The sequence below is a fragment of the Etheostoma spectabile genome, chromosome 9, assembly GCF_008692095.1.
Source record: "Etheostoma spectabile isolate EspeVRDwgs_2016 chromosome 9, UIUC_Espe_1.0, whole genome shotgun sequence".
Classification (NCBI taxonomy): Eukaryota; Metazoa; Chordata; class Actinopteri; order Perciformes; family Percidae; genus Etheostoma; species Etheostoma spectabile.
The window spans coordinates 29,092,867-29,107,964 of record NC_045741.1 but is presented as its reverse complement, the minus strand read 5'-3'; the positions used below and the strand labels follow the sequence as shown (position 1 = coordinate 29,107,964).

The window sequence follows — 15,098 nt, the reverse complement described above, 5'->3', positions numbered from 1 at the left end:
AACCTGACTTTTAATTATCAATTGGTGTAAGAAATAGCTCATATGAAAGCTTAAAACCCTCCCAATGATGTTCATGCACTGAAATAATAGTTTTCACTAAAAAAAGATTTATTATTAAACAAGACAAGAAAGGTCAAATTTTGACAGACAAATTTTTGTCGCCTATACATAAATTGAACAAATTTACTACAATACTAAAATATGTCAGCAATTAATATGTGTGCTGTGAGATTCAAATTTAATATCTTGTATGACTTCCATGAGCTTGAGGACTGCATCCATGCGGTTTGGCAAGGATTTGACCATGTGTTGAAGTCATCAGGAATAGCTAGGAAAGCAGTCTTGCATGCCTCCCAGAGTTCATCCAATTTCTTTGGTTTGGGTTCCATCTTCTCTTTCATCCTACCCCACATATGCTCCATGATTCATGTCTGTGACTGGAACGGCCAATCCTGGCCATCTTGATCTTCTCGCCTTGAGGAACTTTGAAGTGGAGATGGAAGTATGCGATGGCAACCATCCTGCTGCAGAAATTCGGCCTTTATGGTTGGGACATATAAGAGTAGCTAAGATTTCTGGTATTTGAGACTATCGATGTTGCCTTCCACCCTGCAGATCTCTCGCACACCCATACAGGATGTAACCCACACCATGATCTTCCACCAAACAAAACTTCACTGTTTTCTGGGTGAATCTTGGATTCATGCGGGCTCCAGTGGTCTCCTGCAATATTTGCGCAAATGTGGTTAATTTAACAGAGATTCATCTGAAAAAACCACTTTCTCCACTTCTCACGTCCATCCTTTTAGCAGGCTGTGTGCCTTGGCAAATGCCACACGGTTTTTCAATTGTCTTTTGTTTAGGGCTGGCTTCTGGCACTGATCTACCATGGAGGCTATTTCGAGACAGAATCCGACAAACTTTCTGGTTGACACAGGACTTCAGGTGACCAGGTCTTGTGGAGCTCTGCTGCAGTGGAAAAGGGGCTGGCCTTGGATTTTCGAGCCAACAAACGTCCTCTCGAGCAGTTGTCTTGACCTGGGCTTGTCAAAAACGTCTCCAGTGTCTTCAATGTTTTTTTTACCTCTGTATCTGACGCTGAGACCATTGAAGGTGTCTGCCACATCAGCAGTGATCGGTCTTCGCCTCTTGATAATCCAAACTTTAGTCCTCAGGATGATTCTTGCATGTTTGCAGAGATCTAGTGCAGTTGATGTGAAGTCAGTGTACTGGGGTTGTTTTTATACACACCTGAGACCTGATTGGTCCATTATTAGTCCCAGGTGAAGCTCTATGACAAGGCGACAACCTTGTGTCTTTGGAAAAATTGACTCATGGCTTACCAAGCTGTGAATATAAACTTTTTGACAGTTTCTTTTTGCACGAACTTATTACAAGCTGTTGGGATTAAATGAGCCCATTTCTTGTAATAAATCTTGATTAGAAAATATATTTCAGCGGCACTCAGTTCAATTTGCACACACGACAAGACTTTTGTCAGGGACTATTTTAGGGATTGTTGAAACCAAACTCGTAATCACGATTAACATTCGTTAATGCACAGCCCTATACAAACTATTAACTCTAAAAGAACTAACGTACTTGTCTGTCAGCATCCCTCGATCTGCACCACGTAAGAGTAGCCCCCCACCACCTCACCATGACCCATCTGGGCTGCCATCCACAGGGCGGACTTGCCATCCTGGAGACCACATATAGTAGATTGATTGATTGATCTTTATTCTGAACATGTAAAAAACAAACATCAAAAAAATTGTATAAAAAACAATTAAACAACTAAATAAACCCCATTATTTCCAGTACTTCAAAACCTCTATTACACATCAAAAGGAGTGGAAGAAGTAAACTTATAGAATATAATATATAAAATAATAAAAATAATATGATATTAGTTAAACGTTTTAAAGTACTTAAATAAAATAAGTGAAACTAAGTCACCTAGCACAACAACAATAATTTAACAATAAATACCAGTTACACTATTAACAAGTACAACTAACTACATGTTGAGTTGCTATGGTTACCAACCCAAGGGAAAAAAAGGCATTTAAAATATCCTACTTTACGGTAAAACTACAGAGAAATGTGATATTTTGACGTCTGTTTCGGAGCGACAGAGGGAAATATTTCAGTCGGCATAGTGGAACCAAAATGAGAACCAAATTTGCGTTCTAATCCGGTCCGATCCTACCGGTGGCACAGGAACTCAGTCAATAGGAACCGGGTTTGGGACCCAACCCTACTAAAGAGGCGACTGTACAGTACGTGTGACTATGACCAGCAGGGGAATGTTACATTCATTCCAGTACTGTACTAAGTACAAATTGAGGTCCATGTACTTTACTTGAGTCTTTTTTTTACATGCGACTTTCTAATTCTAAAAAAGAATATTGGACTTTTTACTGCACTACATTAATGTGAAACCCATAGTTACACATTAGGAGCCGTGACACCCAACACAACGGCCGACCTTCTGCCAAAAGGCAGTTGGAGTGACCGGTCTCCTCGAGTTGGTCAAATAGTCCTCAGGACACCGATTTGCGTGTACGTTCGGAGCATGCACAGATTTAATATGTCGCCATGACAGCAGCCGCCTAACTTGTACTGCTGCCAAAAAATGAAATCTGGCAACCGATTGGACAATGCTTCACGTCATCTGGCTTCTCCAGAATTTGAAAGCCGGACCGTCATGGCGGCTCGTTCGGAATACGATCTCATATTTTACTAAAATGGTTCACCGAAAGTTGTTTCTGAAAACATTTTAAGCGAGAAATAGGCCGTGCAGCTGCTGTCTGTATTAAAGATTCATCGGTCTTGGGCACCCAGATAGCTCAGTGGTATAGCGGGTCCCATGTACAGAGGTTTGCTCCCGACGCAGCGGGCCTGGGTTCGAATCCGGCCTGTGGCCCTTTGCTGCATGTCTCTCTCCCCCTTTCACTCTTCAGCTGTCCTCCTTCTAATAAAGGGATACAACCCGAAAAAATAACACAAAAAAAAAGATGTCTTGGTCTTGATGTGAGAGATTTTTGTCCCGCTCGTCACCAATCGATTGGTCAGTGGACTGCCCATTCCGTCAACATGTCCAAAACGGCCCAAATGAAGACCGACGCACAGAACACACCGAACAGACCCGGACACCGACCTCCGCCGACTGTCCGACGCCTTATCGGGTTGGTGCGTCAGTGCCTTAAGATTTCTGAACACATGCAGTTTTAAATACAATGTTTAGATTATATCCAGTTTTTAAAATGGGATTTTTCTGCATTGAGTATTTTTTCCTTAAGTATACAGTTTCCTGGTGATACTACAATATTTTTTACTTAAGTCAAATTTCAATGCAGGACTTTTCTTGAAACGAGTATTTCTACAGAAACTTTGTCTGTGCATGCACTGTAGGGTTGTCTGTGTGTATCTTTATTTGCAAACTTGTTTTCATTTTTTCGAAGGATAATATGTAATTGTAACAATCTGCCAGGACAATGGAGATCTGAATACTTCTTCACCACTGACTATAACCTTTAAAATCTGTAAACAAACAAAATTATAAGCTAAAGAGGCGGGGACATTACCTCCCTGGCTTGGTAACCTTGGCACCGGATGACAACAGCTGACGGATACATGCACGTGGCCCTCCTGGCAGCAAGAACAGAGAGGGGCACGTCCTGCAACATAGAAGAACCATCTCACACCAGGGTAACGCCTTTCTGCTGTACTTAGACTAAAGAAAACGACGGCAGAGAATCTCCACCCAATCAAAAAGTGTATTAATAACATAATACTTTAATTCTACTATTTCATAAATATATGTATGTGCAGTCAGGTTTGTTTTCCTTGCTAAGGACAGACACTAATCCTGCCAAATGTCAGTCGTGTATGACTCGCAGTCTGCAGAAACTGAGAGGCTGGATTCCAGCAGCTGGACATTGTGTGCAGTGACCATCATGTTCCTGACAGACAGACAACAGACAGCAGACAGACAGACAGACGACAGACACAGACAGACAACAGACAGACGACAGATAGACGGACAGAGGCACGTGACAGTGAGAGTGAGTCAGTCTAATAAAGAAGCTGAAGATGCGGCTCACATTCTCTGGTCGTGAACATTGGCTCCATGCTTCAACAGTGCTCACCACCTTGGAGTGTCCGTACTGAGAGGCGACTGTGAGAGCTGTGCCACCATCCTGTACAAAACACAAGAAAAAAACAATAGTGTGTGTTTCATTTTCTCCGGGATTGTTCAGGTCCACTCCACCGGATGTCCCTTATTTCTTCTTTCACCTTCTGCTTTCTTTGTGTTAGATTCTAAACTCCTGGCGATTTAGGGTTAAGAAAATGCCAAGAAACCATTTTTTTGGCCCTCCGAATGTTGTGTGGACTAGACCAGACCCTCCTCCGCATTGCTGTGTAGGAAGGTCTGGCAATGCGAGGCTAATTCAGCATTATAAATAACAGTCACCACTGTGTCAACATGCTGAGGAGAGAACATAACTTAAGTCTCCAGCGGTGTAAAAAAGCAGCCTGCACTTCCTCTCTGTTTACTGATCTCTACAAAAAGCATTGTGATTCTCTGAGGTGATAGCACGACAGCATCTCTTCACACCCAGTTATAAAGACTGCATAGACATGCATTGTCCCTGATGCTACCTAGTCTGGATTCAGTAGAGGCACCGATTCAAAGAGGATTTCACAATGTCGTTGTGTCCCTGCTGGGAGGCGAAGAACAAGGCGGTGGAACCTTTCTGAAAAGGACAATTTAAAAAAAAAAGGAAAAATACAGCTGTTTTCATTTATGCTTGAACTTGAAAAATGTTTTCCATGCTTACATGTATTCTAGTATAAAATAACACAGAAAACCATCGGAGTTCTATGGAGCTAGTTTTGTTTCTTATTACTTAGGAAAAAGAAATGAATAAGAGGAAATAAAATGTTTGCGAGAAAACGTTATCACACGATAGCAAAAAAAAGCCTTTTTAGAAGAAAAAAAAAATTTTGAGTGAAAAAATTTTCATACCAATGCACAAGTAATAATATTTGAGACAGAAAAAGTTTAAATATAATTTGAATTTTTAAATTACTTCTGAGAAAAAAAATCTCTCAAATATGTTTTGCCATCCGCTCCAGATTTTGCTCTGCTGGATATGTCATGGGCCCCACCCGATTGGCCAATAGGACGTGGCCCCGCCCTAGCTTGTTCTTAATCCAAGACGATACTAATGTGCTTTCTACAGCCAACTCATTTTCAAACATGAAACCGACATTACAGAAGCTATATTTAACATATCTATATGTAGATGTGCTACGGCCAGAAAACGGTTTATCTTAGCTTAGGAACTGTTTGTTTAAACCGTAACAAAAACTGTGTTGAGTGTAAAAGGACAATTGCTGTTTTATGGGTTTAGGTAGACTATTCTTGGCCGGGAGCAGTGACTTCCTGGAGTCTCCGCTGGTTACCTGGTAACTTCTCATTGACGAACAGACTCCGATTCACTGTGACTTATGGTATATTGTTATAGTACTGTTTCCCCCCCCATCATCCATCTCTCTGGTAGTTATGTCCGCTCCGTGCAGATAAGTTCTTTGACACGTCAAGATGGCCGCTGTAGGATGCCACCACAGCGCTGTCGTTCCATCCTGAAAAGAAAAACGGCAACAATAATCAGCAACCATAGGTGTTTTTTTTAATTGTAGTGACTTGCTGATAGTGGGTTGTGAAACTGCTAAATCCTCCACAGAAACCCTCACCCTTTTATGATGGGGGCGAAAACATAAAATGGGTGGTACACACACATCATGCAACCACAGAGGAAAGGCTTGAAGCTCTCTGTGTCCCTACCACGGTGGGTTTGGGAAAGCGTGCAGCTGAGCAGCCGGACATGTCAGCGTCCGTACACTGTCTCTGCAGTCCGAGTCCACGCGCCCGCTGTTGAGCAGCAGCTGAAGTAGAGCCAAGTTCCCCTTCCTCGCTGCCCAAAACACATTAGCCAGGGGCGTTTCCTTCTGGAGGGTAATACTACCACAACAACCACTGCCCTTAAAGCACCATTACGGCATTATATTATAATGTACACCACACTGACAGTAGAGTACAGCCAGTAAACACAGCACAGTGTCCTTTACAGGAGTACACTGGACAAGTGGACATTAGAGCTGCACAATATATTATATTTATTATTATTTTTTTTAGAGGTTGAATAAAATCGATTCATCTATGTATCGTGATTTATTTTTTGACAATTTTAAATCTTTTTTTTTTTTCTTCCCCTGAATCAATTTTTGAATTTCTTTTTGTACCAATTATTCACCTAATATTTTTCTGTTCTATAGTATGGCATCATCTATCCTGTATTATTTAGTCGCTGACCAAAAGCAAAATGCGAATAAACATACTGATTTACATTTTTCAGGAATGTCTTACAAGCTCTGCACAATATTTACGGAAGACTTCTAATTACTTCAATCCTTCTCTCTCCTAAATTGATCAGCTGGGTGGAGGCGGTCACTCTTCAGTTAAACAATAAGAATAAGCATGAACTTCACTAGCCAATCACAGCATTACATCTCTGCTTTAATCTGTTTCTCTCTCCTCTCTCTGCGGTCAGCTGGTCATTTCAGCAAGAGTGCAACCCTCCTCCTCGCCTCCCACTTCCAGTCATCGTCACCCCCCCCACGGCACCCTGGTTCTCCCTCCGGCAGACCTAACCCTATGTTCTTGTCCTCTACCCCCTTTAAAACCTTATTTTATAACGACAGAGTGTACATTTCATATTATACAATGTACAATAAATCTTTGCATATCTGCAATGAAGTCTCTCCTGAAATGATATATTGTCTCTAGAAGGGGTTATTCAACTTTTGTTTTTATTAAGAAGGAAAAGAAAATCGCACTTCTCAATCCTAACGATTCGCAATACTTAGCAATAAACTAAAATTCATAGAATCGAATCGCACCCAGAAGAAATCGAATCGTGACAAAAGCTTATCGTCCTAGTCCTAGTTTTTTTTTTCTGGTGCAATATAAGTAAAATATTGTGAAAGACTCTCAGTTTTTTTTAGTGTTATAGTAAAATATACTAACAGTGTAAACTGCACTTTATAATGAAAGGGTCATTTTTTTTAGTGGCCCATTTTATATAAAATTCATGTCAATGTTGTCATAAAGCAGTTGGAAAACTGTGGAATAATTCCCTTACATTTGTTTTTAATTCAACAACAAAAACAGTTTTTGTATTAGCATATCCTGAAAGCAGCAACTCAGTAAACAATAATATCTAATCGTTATCGCGATATTCAACGTTATGGCATAGCGCATATTTCCCCATACCGTGCAGCCCTACATGATTCCTGTTTTGATAAAGTATTTGCAACAAACAGCGCGTGCACACATACGCTAGAGCAGCATACGGTACGTTAATGTGTCAAATTTAAGTAGGCCACAGGCCATGATATCCTTATAGAGTTTGTCTTGAGTTTGCAATAAACACAACAATATTGAATACCAGCTCACACCGGCTTCCCCAAGTCGTTAGATAGTCCCTGAAATGATGAAAAGCAGGTGTGATCTGGTTTTCTCATGAGGCCCTCTAGGATGCGTGGATGAAAATGATGGCTCATGGAAAAGGCTCGTTTACCTTAAAGACATCCTGCGACCTTTACTGGTGACTCCTGGTTCTTTCCTGCGCACTCATTCATTAGGGACGATGCGGAGCGCCACTTGCCTTTTGCTGCGCTGCGTCTGGGTGTTGACGGGCTCCGGTTCGCGGTCATAATAACCACCAGCCAACCTCTGCAGTCCTGCTCGCGGAGGCCGCGCCGCCGGCCGCTGGGTGGCGCTGCTGAGGCGCGCACCACAACACACACAGCACACCACACGCACACGCACACAGACCACGCACACAGATAACCGACAGACGCAGCATGCCAGGTCACGCACACACAGACACGACTCAAACGGACACACACACACACCACGACACACCACACACCACCACCACACACCCACACACACACACACACACACACACACAGACAGACGCCACAGACAGCACGCACGCACACACGCAACCCACACACACACACAACACAACCACACCCCACACACACGGCCACACACACAAAAAACACAAAAAGTTAGTAGCATAAAAACAGTGCAGATTATTTGGATATGAACTATGACCTTTTTACAGTTTCAATCTTGACGGAGAAACGCATGTTTCAGCCAACTCAAGCTTCAGTATATATGATTAATAAATGATTATGAGTACTTGAGTTTATCAACATGTTCTATTATTTTCAAGGCCATAGTCATTTTAACTCCCTACATTATTGACAGCTGTAGTTTCCAGTCTGTACTGTGTTTACATACTGTATTAAATGTGTGAAGAAAAAAAAAAAAAGAAATCCTGATTTAAACAATGGGTCGTTGATCAGTCCACAAATAGTGATACATGCTCTAAGATGCACAGAGGTTTTTCAATTGTTACTATTCTCAGGCCCCACATATGGTTTCTAACATTATTTCCAACAATGCAACGATTTGAGATTTGGTCACAGACATTTTTTTTTTCTGCCCCATACTCATCTCTTCAACCCAAAGATGCATTTCAGTTTATTTTATTAGTTAGAATGATTCCTGTACTTCCCCACTGTTATTTCTTGCCAGGTGTTAGTGCTCACTTGTAACACAGGGATTGAAGGATTTACAATCTTGCAGCTTTGCCTTTCTAAACGCTAATGGAAGGTGTTACCGAGAAGGGGGCAGGCAAAGCATCTTAATTTGGTTGTCGACTAAATGGTCCTTCTCAGGGCCAGCCTAAGTGTTGATTTAGGGTCCGTTAAAGTATAGTGAAAACCTGTCGGCTGCTTATTGGAAGCTTTATAAAGACGAGGTTGACAGTAAGTCTGGTGTGTAGAGAGTATCTCTCAGACCATGGGAACAAAACAGAACAACCATCCATGAAGGGTAAGCGGCCTAGGGACTTTGTATTTCATCTGGAGTAAAAAAAAAACAACAACAAAAAAACCATCTGAAACTACTTTTTATTTTAAAGACATCATTGCATTTTAAAATCTAACTGCTTGGTTTTCATTATGAAACGCGACATACACTATGCCTGTTTGTTTATTTTGTTCGGTATTAAAGTCCCTTTGCTGTTGAGAAATCTCTTCTGCTAAATTAAACAACCGTATTTAAATCATGTAACAGTTGGTGCTGGTGTCCATGGATACATTATGTATCAGACATGTGCATTGCATTATAGTAAAGATCAATCATATACAGTTAAATGCATTGTGCGTGAAGGAGCTGCAGGGGCATGTTAGCAATGTACCTTTAGTGTAGAATGACATGAGACGAGTGCAACCACCACTTTAGAAATCAAGTAACATTTTTCACTTATGACACATCCTGGATTTTTACAATGGCAGTTCCTGTTATTCTTTACTCTACCAGGGATCAGCACATTTAATCATAGATGTGGGGATAATTTCATGTTTTGCTGTTCATTTAGCCCTAAAATGCAATATTTTGGATTGGTAGGAGAAGATATTAAAATATAGCATTGCCTATACCATCCACCACTATGTATTTGCTGACGGCCATCGGCAGTCAGAAAAACAGGACTTAACCCGGTGGAGAAAGGAGACGTTTTGTTCCTCAGACCTTGCATGCTGAACCAAACCATCTTGCTCCTTGTCTCTAACTGTATACTATATAATATTTTTTAATCGGCCATCACAATATCACCGGGCGCTTACACATATGGCAAATTTAATATTTTGGTGTTAGTTGAAAGCGGTACTATCACGTTTAATGTAACCGTCTCTTTTTTAACAGTGTCTTTAATATTCACAGTCAATGTTCAAGTTGTTTAACCAAAGAATGTTAGAAATGTTTTTTCTTTTATTTGTTTAAAATCAACAGCAATTTTTTGTGTATCGAACACATTGAAGAGCGCAGAAAGGCAGAACTGAGTACATTTTACAATGTGTTTATTGCAAGTATATCGTTATTGCGATTTCAACAATTATCGCCATATGCTCTATTTTCCTCATATTGTGTTCTAGTGTGACATACCGCTTTATGTTATATGTGCATGTATTTGTCAGTGCATTTGGCAATGTTGCATGAAACAGACCTGTGAAGACATACGTGGCTTCCCCTGGGACAATAGATCTATATATCTTTAGTAGCGTGACGCGCAGTTTGGGGTCTGAAGTCTATAGCCCACGTTTATAATAACTACAAACAACTACACAACTATTTCAGCACAGCTTGCAGTTAGTTCTGCTTCTGATCTGCTGCAGCTCGACACATAGGCGTGACTCCAACTGTGGTGCTACTTGTCCCTTGCAGTGTGCAGCCGGCCTACTTCCTGCCGAGCGGCCTGCTCTCTGTGCTGCTGGTGCGGCCCGAGCGAGTTGGCCTCGGACTCAGATGAAGTGGTCCAGACGGATGTGGAGGTCTGAAGAGCAGCCACGGGGTACGCTTACAAAAAATGGTGAGACCGACTCCACCATCTCAAATCACACGTGTAAGCCCACATGCTATGATTGACTCGAGTCATTCTGTGAGGTGCTTTGTGTCGTACATCAGGACGACATGCAAAGGAGGGTCCATCTGGGAGGAGAACAAGCCTTGGATGAAAACAATAATCAGGAGGTTTTTATGGGATGAGGCCAGTACCTATGGCCATGAATAAATTGGAACTGGTAAGAGTAGTGTTTCCCTCGCATCTACAACCTCAAACATTGATTTACAATAAATATTAAATATTTCATTGCATAGTAGTTTTATAGACTACATTTGAAAACCCTCACTGAATATTGATGATTGCAACAGTGAAAAAGGTTTGATTATCATCTAAATCTTGATCAAGCTGAGAATTTGGTTTGTGATGTCATTTTTTTAATTTAAAATAAATATTTTTGGGCAATCGGGATAGAAGATGAGACAGGAAAGGGAGGGGAAGAACATGCAGGACTTGAACCTACTTACCTTCTTGTAAGGAATATACATTGCAACCCGTTCTACCACCTGAGCTAAGATGGCCACTATTTAAGCCTTTTTAATACAAATCAAAATATAAACAGTTAGTCAATACAAAAAACCAAAAGCTTTTTTTCTTGCCCAAGAGTTGAATGAGATGATTGAACCCAATCTCATGTTGTATGGTAAAATATTTAGATGGCAACAATAGAAGTTTACTGCGTCCAAACCAAGAAAAGGCCAGTTAAAAACCCCTTAAAACCATAAATGCATTTTTTGAAATTTGTCTTGCGGATTGAACAGAGACATATAATTAGTGAGCTTTACGGTGATGGTGAGGATTTTGTCACTTTGGACAGAGTGCTAGGCTAGCTGTTTCCTATATTTAGCGGGACTCAAAGCTATCCATTCTCCTGGCTCGAGCTACATATTAAGTATAGGCAAGACAATAGTATCTATTCTTTCTTCTAACTGCCAACAAAAACAAGCGATTCTTTTTTATTGTCTTATAATAAATATGCTAATTGTTTTGATTAACCAACAGCCAAACACGTTACATATGGAGAAAAATTCTGCTTTATGGTGCTCCATTTGTTAGACCAAGAAAAGAGTACAAGGTTTGCAAGGTGCCAAGATAGCCCTACAGTATTGAACGCGGGGAGACCGTGCTCGGCCAGAAATGCGCGCTTCAATGCTAAAGAGTTAATGCTGACGATTGTGGACTGACAGGAATGGGTTATGTTACTAGGGAAAGACCAGGTAGGACTATTCTAATATCTTCAGTGGGGTTTATCAGACTGAATAATGATCATCTTCAAATTGCCTGTTTGTTTTTCAAATGTCATCGCAGGTTACTGTGGCTCGTGCTGGCCTTCAGACTACGGAGCTATTGGGGAAAAATATACAAGAGGACAGGTCAGTCGTATCGTTGAGGTGAACAAAAACCTGGTGGACTTGCCTCCAGATCGGGGTACCTACGGCTTGCAGCGGTGCGGAATGAGCGTCGCCTTGAACGTGGTCAACAACGGCTGGCAGTCGACAAACCTCCTACCCATACACCTCAGTGGTGAGGCTTGCCTACATTAGTAAAGTGTTTTCTAGCTGCAAAGAAGGAACAAATCTGTGGTTACCTAAACATGCCCAACCGCATAGCTCATAAACATTCTCGTGTACGGGAAAAGCGCTACCAGGACAACAGCCCATTGTGGTTTAATGCTTATGATAACGCTAGTAGCTTAGTCTTAAAAAAAATCGAGGAATCATGACCCAATCAGCGGACGAAGCAATTGGCGCCAGTGTGGTTTGCCAAGAGGGCTCCGTTTGCGACCGTTGACCAAAAAGGGGTCAGAAGTGTTCTCAAATATTCTGATTAGGGGCCGGAAACGCCAAAGACAGTGTGAAACGAGGTGCAAATGTAGCAAAAGCATATTCGTTTTCAAACCAGAACGTTGGCTAGTGCAAATGTAGCCGTACATTGTGCCTCAGCACGCCGACAGAAAACATTCAAACACGTTGATCGTTTGTGTCCAGCTTGCCGTCTAACTTGGTAGCTCTCCGATTCTCTACACAGGACACCCACCCGTTATACGCAGCAGACTTGCAGGCGCCCATATCAAGACTAGTAGTTTCTGCCAAAGGAGATGAACAGGCTCGGCTGATGCCGTGGCAATACGGTTCCAATCACAGTAGTCTTGATGCAGATCATTCCGCTTCTCTGTTCTACACGCTCGGTGTAAAATGTTGTGGCATCACACATCAGGACACCCCCTTACCTAAACGTGCGATCGCTTGCCACATGCTCCCAAAACACATATATGACTGTTCTATTCACATTGTGAACAGTTGGCATTTTTTAAAAAAAGTGGTTAAAGTTTGAAAAGGCACTAACTTGTTTAGTTTAGAAAAGGTTGTTTAAATGAGAATGGAATGTATGGTACCTGTTACGATCTTAACGTAGTCACACTTGACTTTTGGTTTTAACTCGGACACAAACAGCGTCTCCTGGGTTAAAGTCCTGTGTTTGTTTTGACGCCATCATCCACCCTGTCCTTACGCTGCTTGTATCTTTATACTACCTCACCGAACATTCTTCTTTTGCACCTCTCATAATACTAAAACTACTAGATGGCACCGCATGACAGCAAACGTAAATATATGTGTGAAATATACCCAGTTTTACACATCCCTCCCAAGCCCCAGTTAGTGCTCAATGTCCTGGGTGTTTGATCCCTGGGCCCTCATCTCAACTCTAAGCCCCAGTAAAGGCCTCTTACCCTCATGGCTCCTCCCACGCCCAAGTCGTGGCTCTTGGCTGGGGTTATTTTGAAAAAACTGAGACATTTAAACTTTGTTTGTGCCCTTTGGTTCACACCCCAAACTGGGAATTTGGCCCCTGAAACACACGTCTTAAACACTCCTGCGAGTGTAGAGCTTTGGAAAACTTCGTTTGCAATTAAACTGAGACCACCTCGGTTTAGGCGCTGGGAAGCGAGAGCCGCGATCGTTCGTTTGTTGCTTTTCCGATCCTGAGTGGTTAATGGGCTTGAGCTTCTCTGCCCAGCCCTACGAACAATTTTTGCCACGTGACCTTTCAAGTTGATATGTCCACGGTCGTCGTTACAGCTTGTTTCTTCTGTGTAATGACTCAGGTTGAAATGTCTTTTGCAGGAATATACGATGACCAGCCTGGTAACCCAACAATCTGAAGTCAAAAACGGCGGTGGCTGCTGGTCGGCTACGGTTCTGACGGAGGCCCAAGACTATGGATCATCAAAAACAGGTTCAAAAACAGGGGTTTGATTTTGTTGAACACTAACATTTTCTATAGACACACATCTACAAGTCTTTTCTTGATATGACTGAATATTAATTTTTTGTTTTTGTTTTTAGCTGGTGAAAGCAGCTGGGGTGAAGTGGCTAACATGCGAATGGTCCGAATGGCGCAACACTTGTGGCCTCGCAAGCTAGGCTTTGTACCTATCTATGATTCCTGACAAGATGCTTCAGTCATGTGTTTATGCTGACATCTTTCACTGCGGTCAGTGGGGTCCCCCGAAAACAACATCTGTCTTGCTTTTTTTCCTGCACGCATACATGTTTTCAGCTCATATGACTTTCCTTGCTTCTCTCAGGGATTAGTGCACACACACCCAACCTGTGGCCACAAATACTATAAGCCTTCCTAATTTGGATTAGTCTAACTCACCAAATTAAATAAACTGCAATTTATGTCAAATTTAAAAGTGAAACTATGGAACTAGGAAAAAAAACACATTCCTCCCGTTCAAATGAATCGTTAATTTTGGAAGTAACACACATTTGCTACCCAAACCGTTAAGCTAATGTGGCCTAAATAGGCATTACTTAGCAGTTCACTGAGTGTGAACGTATTCGAAATCAGTAAACTAAATGAGTAATTACCATTGCACCACCCCCCCAAAGTACATTTTTGTGAATTTTAAACAAATGTCTTATTCTTGTTACTACTGAATGATTCACTGAGCAATCATCTTTGTAAAGAGATCTTAATGCTTCATAAAAAATACAAAAAATCCACAATTTTCCTTTGTGAATGATAATGTCTGTAATAAAAGAAATTTTGTTCCTTAAAATAGGCCAGGTATTTCTGGATCCAGCTAACTTTGTATCCTGATAAAACACTTCCCTTGGCCGTTGAATTAACTATCCTCCACCTGATCCACATAACCTTTACCTACATCCCTTTGCATGGGGAACTTTCATAAATCATCTCTCAACGCAAATCAATCAACTTTTATAGCAACTGAAATAAAACCATGCCATCTCTAGTATGGTGAAGGTAAGTGATGATGTGTGTGTGTGTGTGTGTGTGTGTGGGGGGGGGTGTTCTATTTGAAATTCCAAAGTCCAAGTGAACTTTATCAGGATGCATAGTATCCTGGATCTATGTCAAACTTGCCTTTAAAAATAAAAAGTGCTTCTGTGGGATTTAACATATGGGGGTGTATGGTTTTTCCCCCTGTATTTTAAGGAATACCATTTATTTTTCTATTTACCATACATTTATTAAGTGTTCATTAAGACCATTGGTTCCTTAAAAGTTGATTTTTCC

The 15,098-nt window shown here is 41.3% G+C and overlaps 1 protein-coding gene across 3 annotated transcripts in view; it reads right to left on the bottom strand.

The window, feature by feature from the left end:
• Positions 1-15,098, bottom strand: part of ankrd29 (ankyrin repeat domain 29) — an 81,192-nt gene that overhangs the window by 38,151 nt on the left and 27,943 nt on the right. The gene's annotated exons all lie outside the window — the stretch shown is intronic.